Source organism: Pinus tabuliformis, chromosome 5_2 (genome assembly GCF_031772625.1).
Source record: "Pinus tabuliformis cultivar Carrire ecotype Pingquan chromosome 5_2, CPIR1, whole genome shotgun sequence".
NCBI classification, from domain to species: Eukaryota; Viridiplantae; Streptophyta; class Pinopsida; order Pinales; family Pinaceae; genus Pinus; species Pinus tabuliformis.
In genome coordinates, this window is record NC_142306.1 from 434736784 (window position 1) to 434752214 (window position 15431).

The window sequence follows — 15431 nt, forward strand, 5'->3', positions numbered from 1 at the left end:
ATTCCATATATGGGAACTCCTAATGTTGCCTTCATTATGATGAGATGATATTCCTGGGTATCGGGGAATTAATTACATTTCCACATTTTGCTCCATAAAGCCTCCAAGATTTTCATCCATCTCAACAAGGTTTTAGAACTTAAGGCTTTCTTGAGTATATCTGGATCATGGAGACCAAGGCTTCCTTCTTTTCTCGGATGACATATTTTGTCCCATGCAACTAGAGCCCATTACCAGTCTCTTTTGGCACCCCGTAAGAGGAAGTTGCGCTAAATATTTATGATATTTTTTAGCATGTATTTGAGGGCTTCCATTGCTAAGAGAACATAGCTGAGGAGGGATTGAAGGAAAAATTTGAGCAAGTTTGGCTTCAAATTTAAGAAGGATATTTTTCCACATATTTTGTTTGAGAGGATTTATAGTTATAGGGGATCCCAAGTATTTGGATGGAAGAGAGTTCCTTTGAAAACTAAGAAAACAAGATATGTGAATTTGCACAGATAATAGGGTATTAAAAAATAAGATTTGAGAATCTACAAGTTAATGGAGGTCCCCGAAATGATCATAAAATTATTGAAGTATTTTTTAAGGGTAGTGGTTTATTTGATACCGAGGATGCCCAAGAGAAGAGTATCATCCACAAATTATTTTCGTGACGAAGAGAGATCATGGGAACCACAAGGAAGACCTTTTAGCTGGCCAAGCTATAGGGATGAGTTGAGGAGAAAGATGTAAGGGGAAATGGGGTCTCCCTACCTAATACCCATTTAGGGGAACAAATTGGGAGAGGAATACCCATTAACCAAGATGGAGAAGAAAGATTTGGAAATGAGGGAAATAATACAATGATCCGTCTTTCTGCAAACCCAATTGCAGTGAGTATGTGAAAAATAATTTGCCATCTCAACTTTTCAAATTCTTTTGACATATCAAGTTTGATGAGCATACCTGGAGACTTATTGGAATTAAGCGAGTGAATGTGTTCATGGGATAGTATTATGCTATCCATAATTTGTCTTCCTTCCACATAACCAGTTTGCTCAGGAGAGACAAGTGAGGGGAAATGGGATTTTAGTTGATTTGTGATAACTTTGGAGATTATTTATACATAACATTACATAGGGAAATAGGCCTAAATTTGAAGGAGAATCAACGCAATGTTTTTTAGGAATAAGAGATATAAAGGTAGCATCAAGGGTTGTTAAGATAGAGGAGGAGCGTCGAGAGTCTTCTACTACTTTCCAAACATCATACTAGAGAAATTTCTAGCAAGACTAGTAGAAATAGATGATAAAGACATAAGAACCTGAGGAATTTCATTTAGGAATTTCCATAATAGCTACTTCCACTTCCTGCATGGTGATTTCCTTCAAAAGGAGATCATTTTGTTCCCTTGTTACAAGTTTGGGAATGTGCTTTGTTATTTTCCTGATAGTAGGCCTTCTGTCCATAACTGTTTTCATGAATGTGGTTTGGAAATAATTCATGAGTTCTTGGGCTATTGCATCATGGATTTCCAATTTTTAGTGATTGGGTTTTTTTATTCTTGATATTTTATTACTTTTCTTATGGTTGATCATGGACATGTGGAAGAATTTAATGTTTTTCTCCCTCCTTAAGCCATTATACTCAGGATTTTTGTCTCTAGAGGATTTCCTCTTGCTTTAATCTTTCCTCCAACTGGAGGTGAGTGACTGCTTCTTGATGTTCTAATTCCTCAAATATGCCATTTGATATTATTTCTTGTTGGATGGTGGCCATCTCTTGTTCTAGATTTAGTTTTTCTTTGTGGATGTTACCAAAATATTCAATATTCTATTTCTTGATTTTCATTTTGAAAACTTTTAACCGCTACTAAAGCGATACATAAGGGTCCCATGAAAATGATTTGATTCTTTCCACCATTTTTCTACATTAGAGATAAAATCAGGATTTCATAACCAAAAAGCTTTGAATTTGAAGAGTATATTCTCGAGATTATCAGTCTAGTCCATAGAGAGTTCTATGGGTTAATGATCTGAACCTTGGCAAGGGGGAATATAATCCTCCAAATTGGTTCTTGAAATATAGAGAGACTTTTCTATGAGGAATATATCAAGTCTTGAAGCTATTTTAGGTGTGGATCCTAAGTTATTATTCCAGAAATATAAGTCGTTGTGTGTGCTCAGATCTCTAAGTTTGGAGTTATTGATAAATTCCACAAAGAGGAGGATTTTTTTCATGGATTCTATGAATCTTGCCTTTATTTTCGTTAAGATTTTTTATCAAGTTAAAATACCCACCTATAATCCAAAATTTTTCTCCTATAAGCTTTGAGGTTCTTAAGAGGTTTTGAAGGAATACTTTTTTTTTCAATAGGAATACTAGGGCCATAAACATTGGTTATGAAACTCAAACTCACTGAGCAAATGGGCTAAATGTTAGCAGTTAAGTTTCTGGGTAGAGAAAAGGAACACTTAAGAGTGAATAAGGAAGGTTTCCATGTGATATCAATACCTCTTAATGCTCCTTTTGCATCTTGGGCTAGATAATCATAGTTTCTCTAGACATTATTTAAAATCTTGTTTAGAGACTTAGACAAGCATTTCATTTCCTGAATTATCATGATGTTAGGGTGTTCTTGGATTTTTTTTAGGTGTCTTTGCTTAGATTCCCATTAAGACACATAGAATTCCATGAGAAAACTTTCATTGATGATGTTTAGAGGAGGTTTGAAAGATGACATCCATTGGTGACACTTTGGCAGTATTCACCAAGGAATCCCATAGGTCGTGTAGTAATTGACTATTGCTTTTCTGCCCTTTTCCCCTTTGTTCTTTCAGAATAATAATTAATATGTGGAACTATATATTTTGATTCCATGAGAGGAAAAGGAAGAGCCGGGGTTAGGGGTATTACATGGTTCGTGATCTTGATTGAGAATTAGATCTTGATTTTGGATGTATGCTTTGGTGATGATTTGAACTTGCTCCTTGGGAATGGTTGTCGGGCCTTTGTTTTTCTATTTCTCTACAAGAGATTACAAATAAATGTTTTGGAAGTCCATTGGCTCAAAATATCCTGCATAAAAAAAACTTGGGTGTTATCCTCCATTTCTAGATCCTCTTGGTAATATTTTTCAATCGACTATGCATGCACATATTTTATTGACTAGGTTGGTTACTGACTAGTTTTATTAATCTTTTTCATTTTGGGCTTTTATCCTTTGGAACCTATCTTGTTTTCTTCCAGATACTAGAGGACCATGTACTGGTCATGACCTGTTGCATTTTCAAAGGTGGATTCTCTATTTTCTATATTCATGGAATTTTTGGCATCTAAAGTGGATTTTTCTCATAATATATTAGTTTTTCGCATATTTCATCTTCACTGCTCAACTAAATTCTTTCTAGGAGGGGCTTGGATATGTCTAGATATGCACAAAGGAAAGCATTGAAAGTTCATCGACCTTGTTTTGTAGTATCTGAGATCATAATGAAATTCCCTCTAACATTACCAATGTCTTTTAAGATTCAAAGGTTCCAGATCTTCCAAGGGAGAACATAAATATGGATCCAAACTAGGGCTATGGAAAAATATTCTCTGTTTGGGGTTGAATATCTGAACCCATGGCTTCATGAATAAGCTGGGCGAATTCTTCAAATATGGTCCTTAATAAAATATGTGACCTCTATCCTCTATATTGTTGAATATGACTGTGAAGAAACACTTGGGAACCAAATTGAGGCCAAGAACCTCTTTGAGCAACCATTTATTCTGGATCCAATTGAGTAGGGTTTTTTCAGAGGGCCAAAGGCCTACAAATTTGCATATTACCGCATGCTCTTTCATATATTCAATTTTTGTCCCTATTTTTTTGATGGGATTTCTAGGAGGGGAGATTTGATTGTTTGAGGAAGGTAAGAACCATTAGATTTTGGATTGTTCATTGCTGGAGTAGCATTGATAGTGGATACAACTTCATTACGGGTCATATTAGATGGGTTCGCTTTTAGCTATGGTTTGTGAGCCAAGGAATTTCCTTGAATTTAAACAAGGTAGACTAATTTAATTTGGAAACTATTGCATTTATATGAGAGGGGAATCCTCCACCCCCCCATGGGGGTGCCATTGGAGGATAAGGCATCGACTACTGAGGACAAAATCCCTAGAAGTACAGGTTGCAAAGCCCAAAGAGAAAAACCTTAAGAACGACGGGACAAAATAAATCACACTAATATTAAATTTTATCGATAAGCTTCAATACTATTTTATTTATAGGGTTTAGTATTGTTGAATAATATTGATATTAATGTTGACAACATGGTGTTGGCATTGATTTAGACAAGGTGCCATTTGTGTTGGCATTGATTTCAATGGAATTTTGGAGGTTGTGATGATTATTAGAGGTTTAATTGATGTATTATTGAGGTATGAAGGTGTTGCAAAGATTATATAGGTGTCTAAGGTTGATGGCTTAAATATTGCTTGAAGATCTAGGCAATGAAGATTTATTTTTTCAAGTATTAAGGTAATGGCATGGTCTCCCCTCCTTCACAGAGCGACATTGGCTCAGTGTTACGCTCTTCCCTTGTTATGCCTGTGCACATTGCTACATGGTGACCATCCAGAGACAATGACACTTTTTTGTAGTGACCAAAAAGAAACCATGGGCCTTAACCTTCATAATTTCCCAAGGTAGCGATGTAATGATCCATTTGATTGACGTGGTCTAGTAATTGAATGGACCTTGAAGCGTTATTGATCTCCAAAACATGTAAACAAATTAATAATTATGGTGACCATTGTAGTGGTTTGATTTGGTCTACTAAGTATTGTTGATCTAGTCAATGGTTCAATGATTTGAAGACATAGATCATTGGAGTATGGTATGGATCTGGTCATGGATTCCTTTTGAATGGTTTGATCACTTGAGGAGCTGCGAAACATACTTAAACAAACCATATGGTGGACAAAGCCAAGGTTAGATGGTATGCATTGTGCACATGGAATGTTAATGAATGCATATTCCCCTACCTAAGTGATTGTTAGTGTCTGAGATCTTTTGACAAAGTGCGAAGTGTGTGTGATGTGCACATTGCCTAAAGAGACAGAGTGGTGGTGGCATAGATGTTGAAGAGATTGATTGTGTGCTTATGGTGGTGTAGAGCGCATGTGGAAAGAGGAAGAGAGTGATTTAGAGAAGCATACTGGACATTTTGATGGTTGGTGTGCACATGGAAAGAGCCAAATGTTTATACCTGTAGCTATGTTTAACAGAGAAATAATGTACATACCATGATGAATTTATTGGAATGGTAGTTAGTATGTAGAGTGATGGAAACTCAGGTGTCTAGTTGAGTGTAGATAGTGTGTAGAAGAGACAAAGACAATATTGTAGAGCATTGGTGGATGTTATAGGAAGAGTATATGGTAGAGGTTATTATTTGTAATGCACATTTGATCAGATGCATAGTTTACTATGGTTGCTGGTGCTAGTTGTCTAGTGTTGCTAACTCTGATATGCTATTGTAGGGATTAATTGTGTTGTTGAGCCTTATGTTGTGTGATATCCATAGATCCCATATGTATATGTGTATCTGTATGCTGTTGTGTGTATGAATTCATTGTATATGTATGAGAGTGTGAGGCTAGAGTCCTGTTGTGTGGCTGGGACAATGAGAGAAGTATCTTGTTGCTGATGTATTGAGGGAGTATGCTATTTCATGAGTCTTATGACAATATGCAACTATTTTAGTATGTTTTCTACTATGTAGTGAGTTGATTATAGAGGGATGATTAGTTGTGAGAGACTAATTGTATTACAGAGTCTGAGTCAAAGTTTCTATTCAAATGGTACTCATAGTGTTGTTTGTGGGTCCAATATGAAAATAGGATGAAATGTGGCCTACAAGTGTTTGTGTTGATGTAGGTGGATCTAGTGTGAAAATTGTGAAATGTGGTCCATGGGATCTTGAAGGTTTAGGCCTTAAGTGAGGCAAGTAGTGACTTGTAGATTTAGGGTGTAGTGGCATCCTTCAAGTAGTGGTCTGAGAACTTGGGAGTGGTGGATGAATGACTCGGGTGTTGGGGCATCCATCAGGTGGTGGATTGCATAGTCATGGGAGTAGTGGCTTCCAATAGGTGGTGCCCTGTAAATTTTAGGAACTGGTGGGTTTTGTAAGGTAGTGGCCAGGAGTGAGAGTTTTTCATATGATTAGAAATTTGTGACTTGCACAATAGTGGTAACCAATGATTATTTAAAAGGAATATTCAGATTAATAATAAGAAGAAGTAGAGCGAAGAAATGTTGATGGTGGTTTTTCTCTTGGAAGGGTTTCCACTTTACATATTATGTTCTCATGTGATGATGGTTTATGTGTTAGTGCTTTGATGTATTACTGCTCAGGGTTTACTTTTTCATGTTTATGATTATGCATTTGTTATTTTATATATGTTGCTGGTTAACTAATGCAAGTTTTAGTTAATGGTTAAAGAAGGGAAAAAAGCGGTTAAATGATACATGAAGTACAATACTGATTCACCCCCCCCCCCAGTATTGTCAAGCTTCTAACAATTGGTATCAGAGAAAGTTCTTTTGGGGGTAGCTTGACAGCTGGGAAGTAGATCCGGGTGAAAATTTTGATTTTTTTTTTATGGGGATGAATATGTGCTTATTGTTGTAATGTACTAGGTATGGAAAGAAAAGGTCAAATATCAGTTATTGGATTATGGATTTTACATTTGGAAATTAATGTGTAAAGGTTGAGGCCTAGATCCTATGCCAGCTAAAGTGATGCAACATAATTCCCAAGCGAGATATGTGATATATGAGATAATGAAGATCTAAAATCTGCTAAGGAGATTTGGGAAAATTTATAGGTGTTATATGGCAACAACTATAAAAGAAAAAGAAGAATGCTTCACAAAAGATATAATATCAGCCTGAGAAGACCAATCCCCTTAGTTTGAATGGTGCAACCGATAAATCAGAAAATGGAGGTGTAAGAGAATCAAATCTCATGCAACAAAATAGATCTAAAAGTATAACTTCTGATGAGTTACTTTTGAATTATACATTAGATGTATCTGATGTTAGCTTTGTTGAGTCAAATAATGAAGTTGATAAATGTGATAGATTGATGCTTCTTCAAGTTGAATATGACTCAACTATGATTGTAATAGAGAAAATTACTATTTAAGTAGGTAGGTTAACAACTGCATGCAAAGATCAAGAGAAATTATTGTAGTTCTGTGATGACAAGGAGGTAAAGATCAAAGAAGAAGTCATCAATTTGAAGACTCAGTTAGAGGATGCCAAAAGAGTTGAGGATGTAATGGCCAATTAGTAAAAGGAGAAAGAGGGCCAAATTGAAAAGCTTAAGGCTAAAGTGGTCTCCATGAGAAAAGAGCTAGAATAGAAAGATATTCAACTAAAGCAAGAGAAGAGCACCATATCCTTGGAAAACATGCTTAAGAGCTAAAGATTTCCCTTGAATAAATCTAGTCTTGGATTTCAAAAGGGAGAGTCTATCTCATGTGCACATGAAAGAAGAATGCAGATCCTAAGAAGTATGTAGGAGAAAATGACACCAACAAGATCACCAAACAAGGAATAAAGCATCAACAAATTCAAAAACCAAGAAGAAGAGCACCAATGACTAGAAGGTATTCTACTCATATATTTGATATTAGCATATCTAAAAGGAGCTAAAACCCCTTTGCTCCTTTCATGGACGAGACATAATGTTATATCTGTCACAATTTTGAACACATGCCAACCAAATACAAAATTTACAAATCTAATCAATAGTTCAAACAATAAAATAGGTCATCAACCATTAGGTATACTAGTTCTAATGGTTTTTGTTTCTCATGTAACCTGTTTTGCCACAAGGTGATTGATTGCAGATCTAGTCCATGGAGTAGAGGCACATTTTATGGAAGACATAAATATGATGTGAGCAACATAAGACTTGATCCTCTAGCCTCATATCTTGGTCATGTGAGATGCTATGCATGTCATAATTTTTGTCACATGGCTAGAGATTGTATGCTATTTAGTTTTTCAAGGCAGATTGATCCAGGTGGATATTGGTGGCCACCCACCTATTCCACTTGGACCCCCAACACTATTTCTTTTAGTTTCCTTAATTGTAGCACACTTTACTATTTTTGGTAATTTTTCGGGTCCTCAACATCTGAAGCTGTTTTGAGGCCCTAAACGACATTTTTTGGAAAATCGGAAGTTGAAATTTGTATTCCTTGAATAAATATTTCTAACGAGGTATCATACACATTGTTAGCACTTGAGATTTCACCCTAGGCTGAGGAAGGTAAACCTTCAAGGCAACATCAAACCATTTCACCTCGTAGCTAGCCCTACGGGGTATGAGAAGGCTCTCTCCGGTCAATCTCAATAAAATATTCAATGGACAGAGATGACCAATTCAGTGACACTGATATTAGGCTAGTAAACTGATAAGGAGGGTTGATTTAAATTTTTTGGGGTTTTTGGTGGCAATTGGAGGGAGTGCAATTCAGGGTGTGGGGATTGAGCTCAGTTTTTGCAGGTGGGTCTTTGGGGCAAGGAAGGAGTTTGTGCTGATGCCTTAAGCTGAGATGGATGATCAAGGAAGAAAGAGAGGGAGCTAAAGAGGGCAAACAATGACTTTGAATCCTCTTTAGACAGTGGAAAACATAAATATTAAACAAAATTGAAAGCTGAGCATGGCATGCATGAATTCAAACTTTATCACTTCTTTTGTTTAATTAGCAGCAATAGAATAAGAGATGGAACACATAAACACACTTACAATGACAAGTAGGAAACACACCATCAACATAATAATCCACAAGAATCCACAATGATGTCTGCAAAACCCTGGCCTTCCTTTTCCTCAAATTGCAGAGATACAAGTAAAATATACAATAGGAGCTTCTCCCTCAAGAGTCCAACCATGAAAATGAGCAAGAGAAGGCATAATATAGATGATCTAATTGCTTTCCCCACCTCTAGGGGTCGAGCTCAGCTTCCTAGGAGCAGTTTGAACTAATTCTAAACTGAGCCCTAGATAATAGGCAGTCAAAACAACTTGCCTCTAAAACTTAGGTAATCTATCCATGCATTAAATATTCACTATTTACATCAAAGAAACTTCTAGAAGTGTCAAAGGAGAGTAAATGTATCCAAGTGCTATGAAAATTACACAAAAATCCATCATTTACATGCCTCAAAAATCAACCAAAGTAAAAACAGTGTTTTGCTGGCCGAACTGGTCAAAACAGTGAAATTTCCCTGAGTGGTCGCGCCCCTCACTTGGAGTGGTCGCGCACATTGGCAGCTGTGTTTGAGGGCCTTCCTGGTGTCCAAATCAGGTGAAATATAGCTTGTTGGAAAGGTCTATGAGTCTACTTTCCAACCCCACCGGAATTTATGAATTTGGAGTTGATTTGACCCCTCAAAAATCATTTCTCCCAAGGCAGCTTTCTGCAATTCAAAAAAGGGGCAGAAAGTCAAAATTTGCATGTATTTTGAGCTTTTGGAAGTCCAAATCTCCATAAAATTTGAAGTCCATCCATAGGAAAGTGTATTTTTGCATGAAAATTCCAAAAATGTAGAGTTTTCCCCGTTCTGAGCTGTCCCCACGAGTGGTCGCGCGCGGGGTGAGACCACTCCAATGGCCAAAACCTGTAAAATTGCACAAAAAATTCACAAATGACAAAATTTTCTCCAAATTTCTTGAAATTTGGGCTGGGAGTCCCCAATCAAGTACCATGTTCAGTCAAAGAGGCTTTGGCCAAAATTTGGAGTCGATCGGGCGTTTTCCTTCGTTTTTGTGCTTTGGCCAACCGTCCTTGGAGCACCTTCGTTCTCGCCGGTATTTTTGACATTTCTCTCAAACCATGACACCTGTGTAAAAAGTGAAAGAGGTTTTTCTTCCTTGGCATGTTTTGGACAAAAACCTCTCTCAGTTTTCCAAAATTCATCTTTCATTGCCCTGAAACATCATTTGAGTGCAACTTGTCCCGATGTGTGAAACAAGGGATTTTGTCGAAATGGAGCGAAATGAAGGGGATAGAGGGCTTCTAAATTCTTGGGGAAATTTTTGGGAGTGGGGAGGGATGTTAGGAAGCAGGGGAAAGTGGAATCTCAGAGATTGAGTGAGGGGAAGGGGTCGAAAAGGGAAAAATACAGGCCAAACCTAGAAAATTGCCAGGTTGTAGCTAGAAACTAGGGTTTGTGCAAAAATGAGGAATTTGGCGGATCTAAGGGATGGGAAGTGTTTGATAAGGTACTTTAAGGATAGGGAAAGGTGTATGAACATCAGGAAACAAGTTTTGTCGGTGATTTGACCATCCAAGAGAAATTGCCTTCAAAACCCTAGGAGAGGGAAATGACCTTGCCTAGGCACAACTGAAGCATGAATAAGGTGTAAAATGACTCATTCGACACTGACATGATAATGAAAACCCTCTGAATGATGATAGACTCAGCTGAATGATGACATGGATTGACATTTGGGCAAACCCTAGACCTAATGCCTAGTGACCAAATTTTGCTTGAAGACTCACTGAAATGACAAAATTTGACCTTGACACTTCAAAATCACTTTGTAAGAGCATATTTGATCACTGGAGGAAGGCTGAAAAGACTGATACTAACACACATCAAACAAAGATCGTATGCCAAAGTTACAACCTCAGGAAGTTGGTGTACCAACTAACCCCAATGGGGCCCACACACTTTTGGTGCTTCATCTCCTAGGGTTAGGATTTTGGATGTTTGGGGTTTTCCCTTGTTTCTTAATAATAAAAAGGCCTATAAGGCTCATTGTAGTATAGTTTAGAGGCATGTAGCCACCACATCTCTTCTCAAAGATAAGCTACCATTATCCAAGCTAGTTTATTTCCATTCCAAATGTAAACAATTTTCAGTATTTTGTTTTCAATGAATTGAAGTTAAATTTTCACTATAGCTCTGTGTTTTTGTTTAAATCTATATTTCACTTCATTCCTACATAAATTTGGATCAATGGTATCAGATATGTCTGCTCTTTCTCTATTTTTCTATGCATGTCCCCAACAAGGTCGGAGTAGAAGGAGTTATGGCTTGAAATGGTTGAACCTTTGCAAGTTCAACCTCACTAATCTTGATGGCCTCCCATGAAGGAAGAAAATAAAGAAGAGGGAGTAGGAGATCCTTTCAAAATATTGCTTGAAGAATCCCTCAAGCTACAAAGGAACAAGATGATGGACAACTTTGCCTAGATCCTTCGGTGGATGTGCACAAGGGACACATCTTCATTCAATAACCACCCTGGAGATGCCACTCCCTTTAAGGTACAAGTCAAGTTTGACATTCCCATATTTTAAGTCTAGATAGATGCAAATGTTGTAGATAAATGGTTAAATCTATTGGAAGGATATTTTTCGGTTCATGATTTTTCCAAAAGGGAAAATATTTATTTTGCACTCCTCAAAGCCACCCCCACATCATGGATTGGTGGGAAACCTATTGTGAGTAGAGGGACAAAGGGAACCCTCACTATTTTCAGCCACACCCACTTGGAATTATTTCCGAGATGCAATCAAGGAAAAGTATTACCCTGTTGAGAGATATGAAGATAAGTACATAAAGTGGCCCACACTACAATAGGGAAGGGACCAAGATGTGCTGGAGCTCACAAATACTTTTCATACCCTTTTCACGAAGTTGGGTATCAAGGATTTTGAGTGGAATTTGGTAGTCAAGTACCATGATTGTCTACACAAATACATCTAGGACGAGATGGAATTCTTGAACATCTCCTCACTTAGCACCACCTATCGATATGTTGTCAAGATCAAGTAGAAGTTTAAACAAAAGATGAGAGACTTTGTATTTACAAAATCTGAAGCAAGGGAAGGGTGCCCCCAAACCGTAGAATAAAGGACAAAGCCAAGGTAGGGTGACCTAGGACAACCTGACGAAGACGTAAGAAAAGAACAATACCACAGAGATAAAGAAGGACACATGAAAGTGGTGTGAGTTCCATAAGAGCCCCACTCAAAACACAAGTGAGTGTCGATCCAAGTAGCCACTGGTGGTCGAGATGTAGGCTTAAGAGTCAGATGCATGTTCTGAATCTAAGTCGTAACTCGACAAGGGGAATGACAAAGGGAAGCATATTATTGATGCAGAGCCTAGCGCCATTGTTGCAACCAACAAGATCCAGAAGATTGAGCCCGAAAATCTAAAGGAAAGGGAGCGTCTCTTCCACTCATAGATGTGGGTGAAGGGGTCTTTTCTACAGTTCATTGTTGAAAATGGGAGCCAAAAGAACCTCATCTTAGCAGAGGTTATTAAGTGATTGGGCCTACCTACCACACCACTTCCACATCCATACACCATCGGGTGGCTCCACCAAGGATGAGATCTTCGTGTCAGCTAACAGTGCCATCTTCCCTACAAAATCAAACCCTTCATGGATGAGGTACTGTGTGATGTTGATCTTACTAAATTTTGTGATGTATTATTAGGCTAACTATACTTGTGGAAGCGTCATGCTCTATATGAGTCGAGGCCTCACACTATTATTATTACTTTGGGTAGTAAATTATAGAGAATATTAGAGGTAGCCCTGCCTGACGCCATCCCTTTGATCTCTGCCAAGCTATGCAATAAGATAATCTCGCAGACCAAGAAATTTGTTTTCCTTTTAATTTGTTGTCAAAGTAAGGGGAAGATAATGGCCACATCTGTGGTCCTTGCGAAGGGTTCCACTCTGTGGAAAAAGAAGGTGGATAAGGTCATGGAAGAATACAGGGACATCTTCTCCTCCCCCACAGGGGTACCTTCGCACTATCAGGTTAAGCATTCGATTGATTTGACTCCCAGAGCACCTATACACAATGGGATGATATACCGCCACTCTATTTTGGAAAATGAAGAAATCAAGCGGAAAATCCAGGAGTTGCTACAAAAAGGGCACATCCGACGAGGTTCCTCACATTGTAGAAGCCTAATTGTACTTGTACAAAAGAGGGATGGGACCTGGAGACTCTGAATTGATTATCAGGCACTAAATAAAATAACTATCAGGAACAAGTATCCAATTCCACGAATTGATGACCTTCTTGACCAACTCAAAGGGGCCAAGTATTTTAGCAAGATCAATTTAAAGTTTGGCTATCACCAGGTTCCAATAGAACCTACAAATGCATGGAAGACCACCTTAAAATCCAAGAAGGGGCTTTTTGAGTGGTTGGTCATGCCTTTTGGGTGGAAAAATAGCCTTGCAATTCTTATGAGGCTGATGGATGGCATCCTGTAGTCCTTTACCAACTCGTACATGCTTGTATATTTGGACGTAATCCTTATCTTCAACAAGAGTTGGGAAGAGAACTTGCAACACATTTTGCAGGTCCTTCAAACCACATGGCAGCACGACCTATGTGCCAACCTTGAGAAATGCACCTTTGGCATGAGCCAGGTCCAATATCTAGGTTACATCATTGATGAGCATGGCATGCATGTGGATCCAACTAAGATCCAATTCATTTGGGATTTTCCTTTCCCAACCACTCTAACAGAGATTCACAAATTTTTGGGCCTTGCTAATTTTTATCAGAGGTTCATGTTGGGATTCCCTTATATCACTTGGCCTTTCAGTCGAGTTACCAAGGGAGGAGCGAAATTTATTTATTCATTTATTTTTTATTTATTTTATTTTATTTATTTATATTTATTTTATTTTATTATATATATATATTTTTAATTAATTAATTAATTTTTTTTGTTAAATTTAGAAAATAGGGCCAAATTCCACTTTGGCGAGATCATTTTATGGATATGATGATTTCATTAAATTCCTCTTTTTGAGAGGACCAAAATCGACCCAAAGATCATCAAATTTGGACAAGGGAAAGTGTACTTATGAAGAAAATCCCACATATGCACATTTGGACAGGTCGACCCTAATGGTAAATTGGTCACCCTTCGAAGCCTATAAATACAAGTGACCTCAAGCTCATTTGGATATCACCAAGAATCTTCTCCTTATCTTCTTCATTGATTGGTTCACACAGATCTGAGGCTGGGTCGACAAAAGAAGTTCGTAAAGGTATGAAACTACAGGGTTCAAAGCTCGTAAATGTTTTTGGGGTTTTGGGTTATAGTCGCTGGCTCGTCAAAGGATAAATTCGACTGCAGTCACTGGATTGCAAGATCAAGGGAGTGACTAGAAGTTTTCAGTTGCTCGCACAACTCCTCCTCCCCGTGACTGGAAAGTTTGACCGAAATTTGATTGTTGACCGCAGTTGACCGCATATAAGAAAAGTTGTCTATGATATATATTGATGCTGGAAACATATTTCTGAATATTATTGTATTATTTTGCTAGATGATATTGTATTGGGCTCATTGTTCTCTTTACTGAACATTTTATGACAATCTAATAGAAGAATAATTTCAAAGGGTTTCCCCCCTTGTGTAGTTTTTCCCCGGTCTTTGACCAAACCTAGTGTCTCTTGTTGATGTGTTGATTGTCTCCTTTGTCATTACATTTATTGTTCTATCTTCAATTACTATTGATGATTGGAAAGATTAATTGGTATTGAAAAGATTTCTAATTGAAGTATTGAATTGGGCTAAAGTAATTGATACAACATAGAACAATCTGAAAATTAACATGGTATCAGAGCTAAGGTGAAGGACAAACCCAAAAGGAGACAAGCATTGAAGCAATCATCTTTGGAAAGTTAAAGGAGCCAATATATTCAAGTCAAGATGTCTTCCTTATTCAAGGAAAATGAGAAGTTGGGCGACTCATCTAATTTTGCTGCATGGAAAGTCAAGTTGGAGATAATAGCCTATAAGAATGATGTTTTGGATTAAATTCAAGGAAAAGTACCTGAGCCTCCAGAGAATGCTTCCGTTGCTGTCAAGAAAAATCACAAGAAAGGTGAGTTAAAAGCAAAACAAATTATAGTTGACGGTTTACAAGATAATTTACTTTCATATGTTGGAAATTTTAGGAAGTCTAAGAACATGTTTGATAAGATAGATGTCATGTATGAATTCAACAATTTAAATGAAATCATCTCCTTGAAAGATCAACTCAAAGACAAAAAGATGAACAAACTAGAGTTTGTATAATCCTGCATTATGATGATATCTCATCTTACAGATCAATTACAAAGAGTTGGGGACTCCGTGTCTGAGAGGGAATTGGTGATTATGAATCTAAGAGTTCTCCCTCCTATTTGGGAAACCTTCATTACTACTATAAGAAACAAAAATACCCTCCTGTCATTTGATGAAATTGTTGGAAAGCTCACTCAAGAAGAATCAAGGATGATATTAAGAGGAAGGATTCAAAAGAATGATGAGGGAGATCCCGCTACATTTTTCACTCAAAACAAGAAGAACAAAAGAAAAAGTGGTCCATAAAATTCAAGAAAGCCTCCAT